Source organism: Lolium rigidum, chromosome 4, assembly GCF_022539505.1.
Source record: "Lolium rigidum isolate FL_2022 chromosome 4, APGP_CSIRO_Lrig_0.1, whole genome shotgun sequence".
Classification (NCBI taxonomy): domain Eukaryota; kingdom Viridiplantae; phylum Streptophyta; class Magnoliopsida; order Poales; family Poaceae; genus Lolium; species Lolium rigidum.
The window spans coordinates 78,396,628-78,407,823 of record NC_061511.1 but is presented as its reverse complement, the minus strand read 5'-3'; positions in this window follow the sequence as shown (position 1 = coordinate 78,407,823).

Below are 11,196 nucleotides of genomic sequence, written 5' to 3'. Positions count from 1 at the left end.
CCTCAGCGTTCTACTCCTCTGTGAATAGATGCACCATCATCTCGTTGTCGTTGTCCATCACGGCAATCCAACGAACACCTTGTGGGCGGGGAGGTGGTGGCGAGCTCTGTTCCGGGCGAAACGGCGGTCGCCGGTCAAGGGGGTGGCGGCCGTGTCGATGGAGTGTGGTTCCTAGACAGGCGTCGGTGTCTATTGCAAGCAGGGGGCGCGACGGCGATGGTGACGATGTAGAGGGGTGGGAGTCGGCTCGGGCGTGGGTAGGAGGGGTGCATCTGTCTGCCAGGCGGAGCTCACGCGCGTTTTCTAACGTGCCGTGAGGCGCCAACACGCCCGATCCGCGCCCTCTATGAAGGGGGCGGCACGGGGTTGTCGGCGCTTCTATTGGGCTCGAAAACTAGCTGACGCCTTTTTTGGCACACCTGTGCGAGCCCAAATACCACGCCGACTCCCAAAAAACTATTGGGGCCGCTATAGGGCGCCGGTGGAGATGCTCTGAGCTAGTGGTGCTAATATTGTCCTGCACAAGGACATCTCTAGCGGCCCAATTTTGACGTCGCCCAGTGCTCTAGTTTTTGTCGTCACCCTCGTGCACATATTTACGCTCGGTTATCCCTGGGCTATGACTTCAACACATCTTCGAGGTTCGTGATTTTTTATAGCCCCTTTTCCATCAATAGATACTCCCAAGGCGTCAACCACACGGGCTAACATGGTCTTTCCTGCAAGAACATCCACAATAGATCCACTGCGCTTGACAAGATCTCCTTATTTAATAGTTGTATCACTACCAAAGACAACAATGCCTACATTCTCAGTCTCACGGTTCAAGGCTATTACTTTTACACCGAAAAATTCCACCATTTCTCCAGCTTAAATCTTGTTGTCCTCGTTCCACAAAGTGTACGGGCTGGTGTCGGAGTTGTCACTAGCATAGTCACCACCGCTGCCATGCTCGCTCCACGAAGTGTATGGGTCGGTGTAGGAGTCATCGTTGTTGTGGATCAACCCGAAGGAGGTTTTATTTCCCAACGCCTCCAAAAATTCTTCTGTCGTCGGCGGGCTATCTTTCCGACCGCCTCCGAAATTAGTGGAGCTTCTAATTTTGTCCCAAGTAGTTCCTATTTGTGATATGTCGCTATAGTATATGAAGCTATTTTCCTCCTGTTTTGTTACACAATCAAGACATATTGGCATAATCTTTTTCCTTTTTCTAATGCTTATTATATCTAGAGATTTAGAGAGAAAAAACTCGGTACCAATTGGCTCCTAGGTGCAAAGGGCAATGGTTATGGCGGCTGCCAAGCGCAAGCATGTTGTTTAATGGGAGCGTCTAGAGATCAGTCACCTGAGACTTAATAAGTCTAAGTCGCTGACATCACTAGCTTATTAAGCGTGTACTACTTTAATTTTGGCGTCCAGTTTTGTGCGTTCGCATTTTTCACTAGAAAAAATAATCTGTGCAACCATTTAAGACATAAGAAAAATCTTAGTAGCAATTTACGTGTAACTGGAAAAAACTCAGTTGCAATCCACATGTAAGTGAAAATTCTTAGTTGCGACACATGCATAACTGGAAAAATCTCAATTGCAACCCACATATACGTGGAAATTCTTAGTTGCAACATATGCGTAACTGGAAAAATCTCAGTTGCAACGCTCATGCAATTGGAAAAAAAATATTAGTTGCAACCCACATGTAAGTGAAAATTCTTAGTTACGACGCGGGCGTAACTGGAAAAATTCTCAGTTGCAACCCACATGTATGTGGAAATTCTTAGTTGCAATATATGCGCAACTAGAAAGATCTCAGTTGCAACGCTCATGCAACTGGAAAAATAAAATCACTTGCAACTCACGTGTAACGAAAAAACCTCAGTTGCAACCCACATGCAACTGGAAATATGTCGTTTGCAACACACGCGCAACTCGAATGCGCGGTAAGCGCTTCCATGGAAGAGAGAAAGACGCCTTATAGATAGGAACCGTCACCACGAGCCCACTTCACAAAGCCCGCAAAAAACAAGTTAGCCCGTTTACGCGTCGGGCCAACAACAACACAAACACACACAAACAACCCAAAAGTCAGAGCACGAATCTACAAGTACAAAATACGAATCTCCAAGCGGTCGACTTAAACTTATTAAGTATAAGGCGCCTGATTTCGAGCAAATCTGTTGTTTAATTGAATACTCCGTTAATTAGTGCTCATTGCAACCAATTACTCCTAGACATGGAAATATTTAACTCATGTAACAATGAATTCAAAACGTACTGGTTTGAGCAGTTTTCTCAAATGAAATTGAAGGCCCATGTCACACTTAGATAGAGAGAGAGATGGGCCAACTAGTGGAGTGGGACCGGTCGATGCCGGAATATGTAGGGACACTTTGGCACGAGTCGGTCTGTGACGGCGAGCTGCAGCACGAGACGTCGCGGTCGACTACCCCGGATGGATCCATCCGCATGGTGAAACGTCACGTTCCACTGTGTTAAAAACATGGTCAAGGAGCAATAACTGGCCGCTAATAGTCGGTGCAACCTGCAGGGCCATTCCCTATAGCTTGTCCCGGGAACGAGATCCAGCACGCCGTAACGTACATCAGCAGCTTCTCGCCCCGCCCCGCCCCGCCACGCCACGCCACGGCAAGCAACGCGGTAGCAGTTCAAGCACGTGCATTGCCCTGCGATCGTCACCCGTGATTACGTGCCTGCCGCTGCACGATAACGACGATCGTCAACGGCCGACGCACGTACAAAGGCGAAGATCTCGCCGGAACTACGCAGGAACAGACCAACGAGTGACGACCAATTAATTAGTAGATGGGCCGCCCGCCCGCCATGCACGAATACACCAGCTAGCCGACGACGTGTTGCTCTTGTGAAGGTGGGGCGGACCGCGGAAGCACCAGCAACCACCGCATGCAGTGGTGGAAAGGTCACCAAGCAACAACAACAATTTGTCCGTTTAAGTACCGATACATCTCCGACACCAATATTATCTGTTTGAATCAGCCCACGCACAAAAAATCGGATGTATTTCCTTTTTTCTCAACCTTCATTAACACCCATGTGATTAGGTCTCGTCGATAAAGTTGGCCACTCGATTCACTACTCGACCGGCCGTTTCCTACACTCCGGTGGATATAAGGGGGGCGTCGCTGCCAGGTGGACGGGCAGACGCTAGCACCAGTGCCTAGCAGGGCGGAGAGGGAGGCGGTTCATCACGAATCTCAAGCAATGACTCGGAAGATCGTCTAGGTGACCACGATAAGAGCGGAGGCCGACGCCGACCCGAAGGAGGCCCAAACTATGCTGGCTAGGGCGATTGCGTCGTTGCGGAGTCGTGGCCCTAGCTGGCGGCGATCGCGGTGCAGCACTAGCTCATGGCCGACGCGTGGGTGGACGCTAAGATCGGCGATGAGAGCGACATGACAGACATCAGCGACGAGCAACAGGCTCTTCCACACCGCCCAGCGCGATGATGTGCCACTCGCCAACTCATGACTGCCAAGCGGCATGCCCTCATCGACATGAGGACGACAAGGCGCAATGCCATCCAAGGGTCCCCGGCGGTGGCCCACCCCTTGGTGCATGTGTAGCTAGTGGAGGCGAGGCTCACCCGACAATCGTAGATGGGTTGGGCGACCTGGGAAATGGGGCAGGCCGCTGCGATGATGACGTAGGCAGCCGCGAGCGACGGCCTCGCTACCACGGCCACATAGAGGCGGTGCTGCTGTTGCGGTCAGAAACCCACCGGCGAGCAACGACGGGCAACACAGTAGAGCCGGGAGGCTCCCAGGACTGCGGCTGGCCCTGGTCCCTCGAGCGACGGCCCGCAAAGCCTCGGCACGCACGTCCGATGCTCGGTGCAAGGGCGTGCCACCTGACCTATACCGGTCGGGAAGGTGATGGATTTGCTTCGCTTAGTTTCATGCATGGCATACACGTAAACATTAAATACGAGCCTCGATCGGCTCTCGAGGTTGTCCCGTGAATCGGCTCAAGGAGCCGATCCACCCATGGTTCGTATGAGGTCTACGATCACATGGTGGTCCTGCTTGATCAATATAAAGCTAAAACGACCTACGACGATTTAGGGTTTTCACCACATAATCGGAACATCCTACGCGTGATTGAGCCTGACAGCCACACACGGTGATAATAAACCAACTCTAGATAAGGCCTAAAAACCAACATGAAGTCGATTCCCGGAACATCTTATCTAGGGCTAGCAAACTACACCCTACGTGCTACTGGATCCTTCAACCCGTTTGCAAGGCCTAACTATGCGAGATATTAAACTAATCCTTGAAGAAACAAGGAGCAATCATAACGGATCGGATCCGCTAAATAATGATCAAGCGGGCGCCGCCCTTACACCTAAGATAGGTGTAAGGGCGGCTAGACGTCTAAGGGTTGCATGGACGAAAGCATATGATACGATGAAACAATGCTAACCCTAACACATCTATGATAACTACGCCGCACGCCATCAACAAGGCTTCGAGCACGAGCAACGCATGAATCAACGAATAAACGCTACCGCCTAGATCGCAAGATGCGATCTAGAGCAGCATGATGCTTACCCGGAAGAAACCCTCGAAACAAGGGGTTGGCGATGCGCCTAGATTGGTTTGTGATGAACGTGATTGTTGTCTTTCTCAATAACCCTAGATACATATTTATAGTCCGTAGACTTTCTAACGTGGGAATAATCCCAACCGTGCACGAGCCAAATTCTATCTAGCCGACACGTATCCTACTATATTTACAGATACACGGGCAAACTAGCCCAAACTTTGTATACAAGGCCGATTCATGTATTTCTTCCGTGTATATTCTTCAAGCCCATCTTAATCGCGGCCCACCTCGATCCGGTCAAATTCCGGTGATAACACATGCCCCCTGGTTTTGGAAATGATAATTCCAAAATCACTCGCTTTTACTTCGTCGGGTCATGTCGTGGCGGAGCGAGAACCGTCGCAGCATACCCTTCATCATGATGACTTGCCTTCTCAACTTCTCCGCGTGACCCGGCAATTTTTTTTCTTTGGGCACCACTTCCTCGGAAACTCGCCGTGGCATTGAATCTCCACCATATCCCTTTTATTTAACCGCATCGAGCGGCTTGCTTCTCCATCCCCTCCTCATCCTCTGTTCCTCTGTAGTACTCGAAAACCCTTCTTCCACCATGGACTCCTCCTCCTCTTCCTCCTCCGGTCTTTCCTACCGGTCTTCCTCCTCCCGCGAGCCGACGCCGGAGGACATACGCGCCCCGGAGCGATGGGACGAGGCGGACTGGGACTTCTCCGTCTGGTTAGAGGATGATGAATCCCTGACCGATGGGGAAGACAACCTCCATTTCCTCGTTGATGGGGATTCGGAGGAGGAGGACGACGATGATGCTCTCTGGGGCGAAGACATCTCTTCCGATGAGGAGGATGAGGAAGTGGAGGAGGACACCTCCTCCGACGAGTGCCCGCCGATGAAGCGCTTCCGCGCCGGGTCGGATGATGATGACGACGATGATGACGAGGAGGAGTACGGGGCCCCTGCCGAAGGCTACGGCAGCAGCGATGAGGAGCCCGCCGGTAGCAGCGCCGACAGCAGCCACGACAGCACCAACGAGGGCAGCAACGGCCCTTAGACTAGGACTAGTAGTATAGGACTAGTGGTAGTAGTGCATTAGGCATCGGATGATCCTTTTGAGAACCATCGGCTCTTTCTTGTAAAGTCGTTCCTTTGAATCAATAAGAACTGTTCTTCCAATTTGACTCTCCATTTATCCAATTTCAAGTCCTCCATTTGCCGCACCAAGAACCGATAGCAACGTATCGGACTTTTCCCCTCAAACGCCCATGAGGCCAGACACAAATACCAATTTAGACAGTCATCCAAGCACTCCTCAAATTCAGACTGTAATTTAATATCTGACCATAATAATTTGCAACTCTAAAGCCGATGGTTGTTCATCGGCTGTTTTGAAAATCCAGTCTCCTTCAGGTTAGATAGTTTTGCCGATGATGTCCCTTCATCTCCTTGCAGCAACAGGACGGTCCTGACCCTGTAGATGATGACGGCTCCCCTTTCAGATTCCTCCCAGCAGCTCCGGTGGTCCTCTTTTGCAAAAACTCACCACCTTTGAAGAGGGTTGTGATGCAGAGCCAGCCGATGACACCTAAATCGGCTTCAAAAAGCAGAGTGTCTACTAGGTCAGCTGCCCCCCGAGCCTCAGTCAAGGCGAGAACAGCGGTGAGGAAAGTAGCTGCCAGGAAGACTCTGAAGCGCCAAAGCCCTACTCCAGCTGAAGAAGGCTCGCACGTAAGTTTCGCCCATTTGGTTGATTTCATTCATCCTTCTAGGCTCCTGCAGCATACTTGCATTTCTTCTACAGACCTCTACTGAAGAAAACTCTAGTGAGGACACACAGTTCAGTCGAAGGGACTCGAGCTCGGGCAATTCTGAGAAAAGCACCACACAGAGCCAGCCAGACTTGCCACCGTCGGCTTCCAAGAAAAGGTCAGCCCCTGAACCTGCCGTTTCCCAAACTCCCATCAAAGCAGGGCAGGGCAGCCTACAAACAAAGAACCGATGCATCAAGAGAGCTCGCAAGGAACCGCAAGCCTCTCCATCAAACCAGGAGATATCAAACGTAAATCCATCCTCTCCTCGGCTCATTTTGCATGCTGACCCCTTGTCGTTCTTATCGGCTAACCTCTTCCTTTGCAGACTGATGACACCTCCAGTGGGGAAGTCGAGGAGGTACCCATGCCATCCGCCACTCTGGCCCTAGCAACTTCTACGAGTGTAGTTGAGAAGGTGGCCAACTTGGCCAAACCGACAGCAGAAACACCAGAGCCGATCACCTCTTCTTCTTCCGTTGAAAGCCGATATTGCATACAAAATGCCAACGGCTTAATGAGCAAAGGCTGCCTTGTACGCCAAAATCGACACATCCGACAAAGCATCAGCTGAACTGGCGACCTTGCGCAAAGGGTTGGAGGTCCTCGAAGAGAAGGTTCGGGCACCAAAACAGTTCATTGAAGCTAAGGAAGCTCTCATCGTTCACTCCCTCGAGGAAGCAGAAGGCCTCAAAGCTGAACTGAAGACCGACTTGGCCGAAATCCGCGCCTTGAACACGCAGCTGGTAGATCCTGTAATTTGTACTAGAGTCGATGGCTGTGCATCGGCTTTACTTGTATACCGTTGTCTTCGCATATTTTCTCAAGTCGATGTCTGTGCATCGGCTGTGACTTGCATGTACATTTTTTTTACTGGCCGATTTTTCTATCGGCCCCCAATATTTCACTGCACATGTATCGCACATGTTCATCTGATTAGGTGCCCCCCGAGCCGAATCTGTCGTGTAACCGCAGATATCGGCTCAGTAGTTAGCCAAGGCACCGTACTTGAACGTCGGCTCCGTCAGACCAATGTTGACTTCTTCCAGCTCATCAGCCCGACGTAAACCCGTTGCCCGTTAGATCGACGTTGAACACATGCAGTAACGTATGGTGAGGATAATTTTGGCCGATTGCTGGAATCGGCCTCCATGTTGATTGAATTGCTCAATGAAGGTTTACATCTTGGTCTTGCTTCACTATAACTACGTGACATGCTTGAGACCAGATTATCCCTTTTTTTTTTGGGGCCGATCACAAGGATCGGCCTTGCCACGTACGTCCATAGATTTTGCTCTTGTTACACGGTCAGGCCGGTGGATAAGACCAGCCTCACCCCGTCCTTCGTCACGTCGATGCGCTCGCAGTCGTCCAAAGTGATGCCTGAGAGTGGCTCTTGGCCTGTCGTCTCCCAAACGTTCATGCCAGCCGTTGAAATCTCGGCTGAGTCATCTCGCGTGGACGACCTCTACTTCATCTCCATCCCACTGTATTAAACATTGGTGCATCGTGGATGGAATGCAACAGTTGGCGTGGATCCAATCTCTCCCTAGCAGGACAGCATAGGTGCTCTTGCTATCGACAATAAAGAACGTCGTAGGGATGGTTTTTCTTCCTACGGTCGATCCACGTTCAGTAACACCTTGTGCTTCGATGCTTGGCCGTTGAAATCGCTCAGCTGTAACGTTGGTCTTGATCAGATCCGAGCTAGAGCGTCCCAACCGACGTAGCATGGAGTATGGCATAATGTTGACCGCCGCTCCGGTGTCCACCAAGCATCTTGTTGACAAGGCTGCCCATTGATATAACCTCGCAAATACAGGGCCTTCAGGTGTCTGTAGCTTCTTTCTCGTGGCTTCTCAAAGATAACTGGCCGTGGGCCGCAGTCAAGTTGTGCCACGGTGCTTCGTCTAATCCTGGAGCACTAAACTCCGCCGGAAGGATGAACACCATGTTTGTGCCAGCCGATGTCTCATCATCGGCTTTCCTTTGTCTGGGGCGCCACTCTTTCTTTTGTGGCCGACCTTCTTCGTCCAGAGTTCGCTGAATTTTCGCGGCCAGATCAGGCCGCGCCTTCCTTAACGTGTGCAGGTATAACCTTTCGGCTTCCTCCAAACCACGTAGTCGCCGAACCCTACGCTTTTGGGAACGGCCGAGTCCATCGTGGCACCACCTTGGCCGGTGGTACTTATCTTCTTCTTCTTCATCATCGTCTTCTAACTCCTCGAGATCTTCCACCCGAGAGGACTCAGCGTGCTTGTTCCGAGGCGGGAGAGGCCCTAGACGTTTGAACACGGACACGTCACCCGCATCCTTCTTCTTCTCGTCTACATTCTGGCGCTGCCGATTGTAGGCAATCGGCTCATTCCCGAATCCCAGCAGTAGATCCGAAGAAGGGACAGCCCCAAGTGCCTATCCACGTCGTCTTGCTCTCTTGACTTTTCCTTGGCGTGGCGCTCATATCTCTCCTCGTCGCGATCATGCCGACGATGTCTCCCGGCGTCCCCGCTAGCCGACGATCTCTTTCGTCATCGTTGTCGTATCGTCGGCGTTGGTCGTATTGACTCACGTATTTGTTGAGGAGGTGATCGTAGAGAGGTCGCCGATATCTCACATTCTTCACTTCTCCCTCTCGTGATGTAGCGCTTGCCATCGTGCCGGAGCCGATCGCGTGGAACGGCTTCCTCTTTGTCCTTGTTATGAGAGCAGCTCGCCCTCGTCTCTGTCCTTACCAGGGTGGTGCCCAGTGTCCTACCATGTTGATGTTGAACGAGAAACCCGGCCGGCACCTCCTGTGGTAAGTGCACTCCACCATGTTAACGGCGGGGAAGGGGTGTGTGTCGACTTTCATGGCGTACCGGCTGAAAATTAGACGCCCTTGTTCTATCGCCATTTGGATCTGCCGACGCCACACCCCGCAGCTGTTGGTGGTATGGGTGAACGTGTTATGCCACTTGCGCATGGCTTTCCGTTCAGCTCCCGCGCCGTGGGGATTTTGTGGCCTTCGGGTACCTTTAGCCGCTTCTCCTTAAGTAAGAGGTCGAAAATTTGCTCAGCCTTGGTCACGTCGAAGTCAAACCCTCTTGGAGGACCTTGTGGCTTAACCCATTTGCAGTGACACGGGCTTGCCCCCGAGTCCATTCAGCCACCGCTACCTCTTGATCTCCCCGCGAGCCTTCATCTTCATCCGCCTCAACCAGACCACCGCACGCTTGAATTTATCCCGGTACACCTCCGGGTGGCGCCGTTCATATAACGACAGCCTTCGCACCATATGCGCTGCTGAAGGGTAGTCTCGCTTGGGAGGCCACATCCTTGATCGGTGATGCGAGACCCACCACCGCCAACTCGATCGCTTCTTTTCGCCACACGAGCCGAATAGCATCGGTTCCTAACGGTCCCGAAGCGCCGGATGTATTCTCGACACCGTTTCTCCGCGCTTCTCGTCGTACTTGTGCTAGATCGGCAATGCCAGCCTCTGAAGCCTCTCGAGTGATACCGCATGTGGAACTGCTCTTCCAACCGCTTCCAAGTCCGGATTGAGTCCGGTGGCAGCGATGTGTACCACCCGAAAGCCGATCCCGTGAGGGACCGTGCGAAGAACCTCACACGTAGTTCATCCGATGCCGAGATCGTGCCCAGCCTGTGCCAAATATCGGCCACATGCTCGATTGAGCCGGAGCCATCTGACCCACTAAACTTGGAGAATTCAGGGAGCCGATATTTGGGTGGTAGTGGGATCAAATCGTACTCGTTGGGGTACGGCTTGGAATAGCCGATTGCTCTCCTTTCGGCACCATGCCGAACCGGTCTCTCAAGATTGTACTCGATCTCGATCCGCGGTGCCAGGCCGCAGGAGTCGAACTCGAAGATTCGCCGGAGTGGCATACTTAGCCAGCCACGCTTGCTTTCAAGCTCGAGCCAACCGCAGGAGTTGAGCCTCGGAGGTTCGTCGGAGTGGCATACTTAGCTAGCCACGTCTCGCTTCTCAAGATCTCGCTCCCGAAGTTCCTCCCGCTGTTCCGTAAGTCCCCGCCGCTGCAGCCTGGCTTCGTGAGTGCCCAGCCATCGTAGCCTCGGGCACGTATGTGCACGTGTACCCGTGAGGGATCTCCTTAGGCGCCTCATACAAGAACTGGTAATCACTAGGGTCACCACCGATCTTGTAGACGACGAATGCCGGTGAACTCGGCACTTCGGTGCTGCCAACGCGAACGGCAGCTGTGGTCGGGACCGGAGTGGTATCTCTCCTTGGTGAGTCCCTAGAGCAGGTCCCCGACGGAGAGTGCTGATGCCTCATGATTTCCTGGATCACCCGAAGGGCGACACGCTCCAAAGTGTTCACCGTGCCTCGGAATGGCGGTGCAGCGAATGAGCCACCATGAAATTAATCTCCCGACGCAGACCCGGTGCGTTCTTCCGAAGGGGCGACAGGTCCACTCCATCGAGCGCGTTCCGGTGAGAACCCTTTCCACCCGATGCCGTGTGAGCGGGTTCTCTCGGAAAGAGCCGATGAGGTCGGCTTCGAGGATAGCTTTGACCTCGTCATACTTCTTCTTGAGCTCCTCGCCGATCTTCGTACGTGATCGGAGTACCTTCCGCCATCTCGGATGTAGATGGCGATGCAGCTGATGTCGAAGACTGTCCCTAATCCGGGCGGCATGCATCGGTGTTGCGGTCGTAAACCCACCGGCGAGCAACGACGGGCAACACAAGAGAGCCCGGAGGGCCTCTGACCGCGGCCGATGCCGGTGCAGCATGCACACCTGACCTATACCGGTCAGAAGGTGATGGA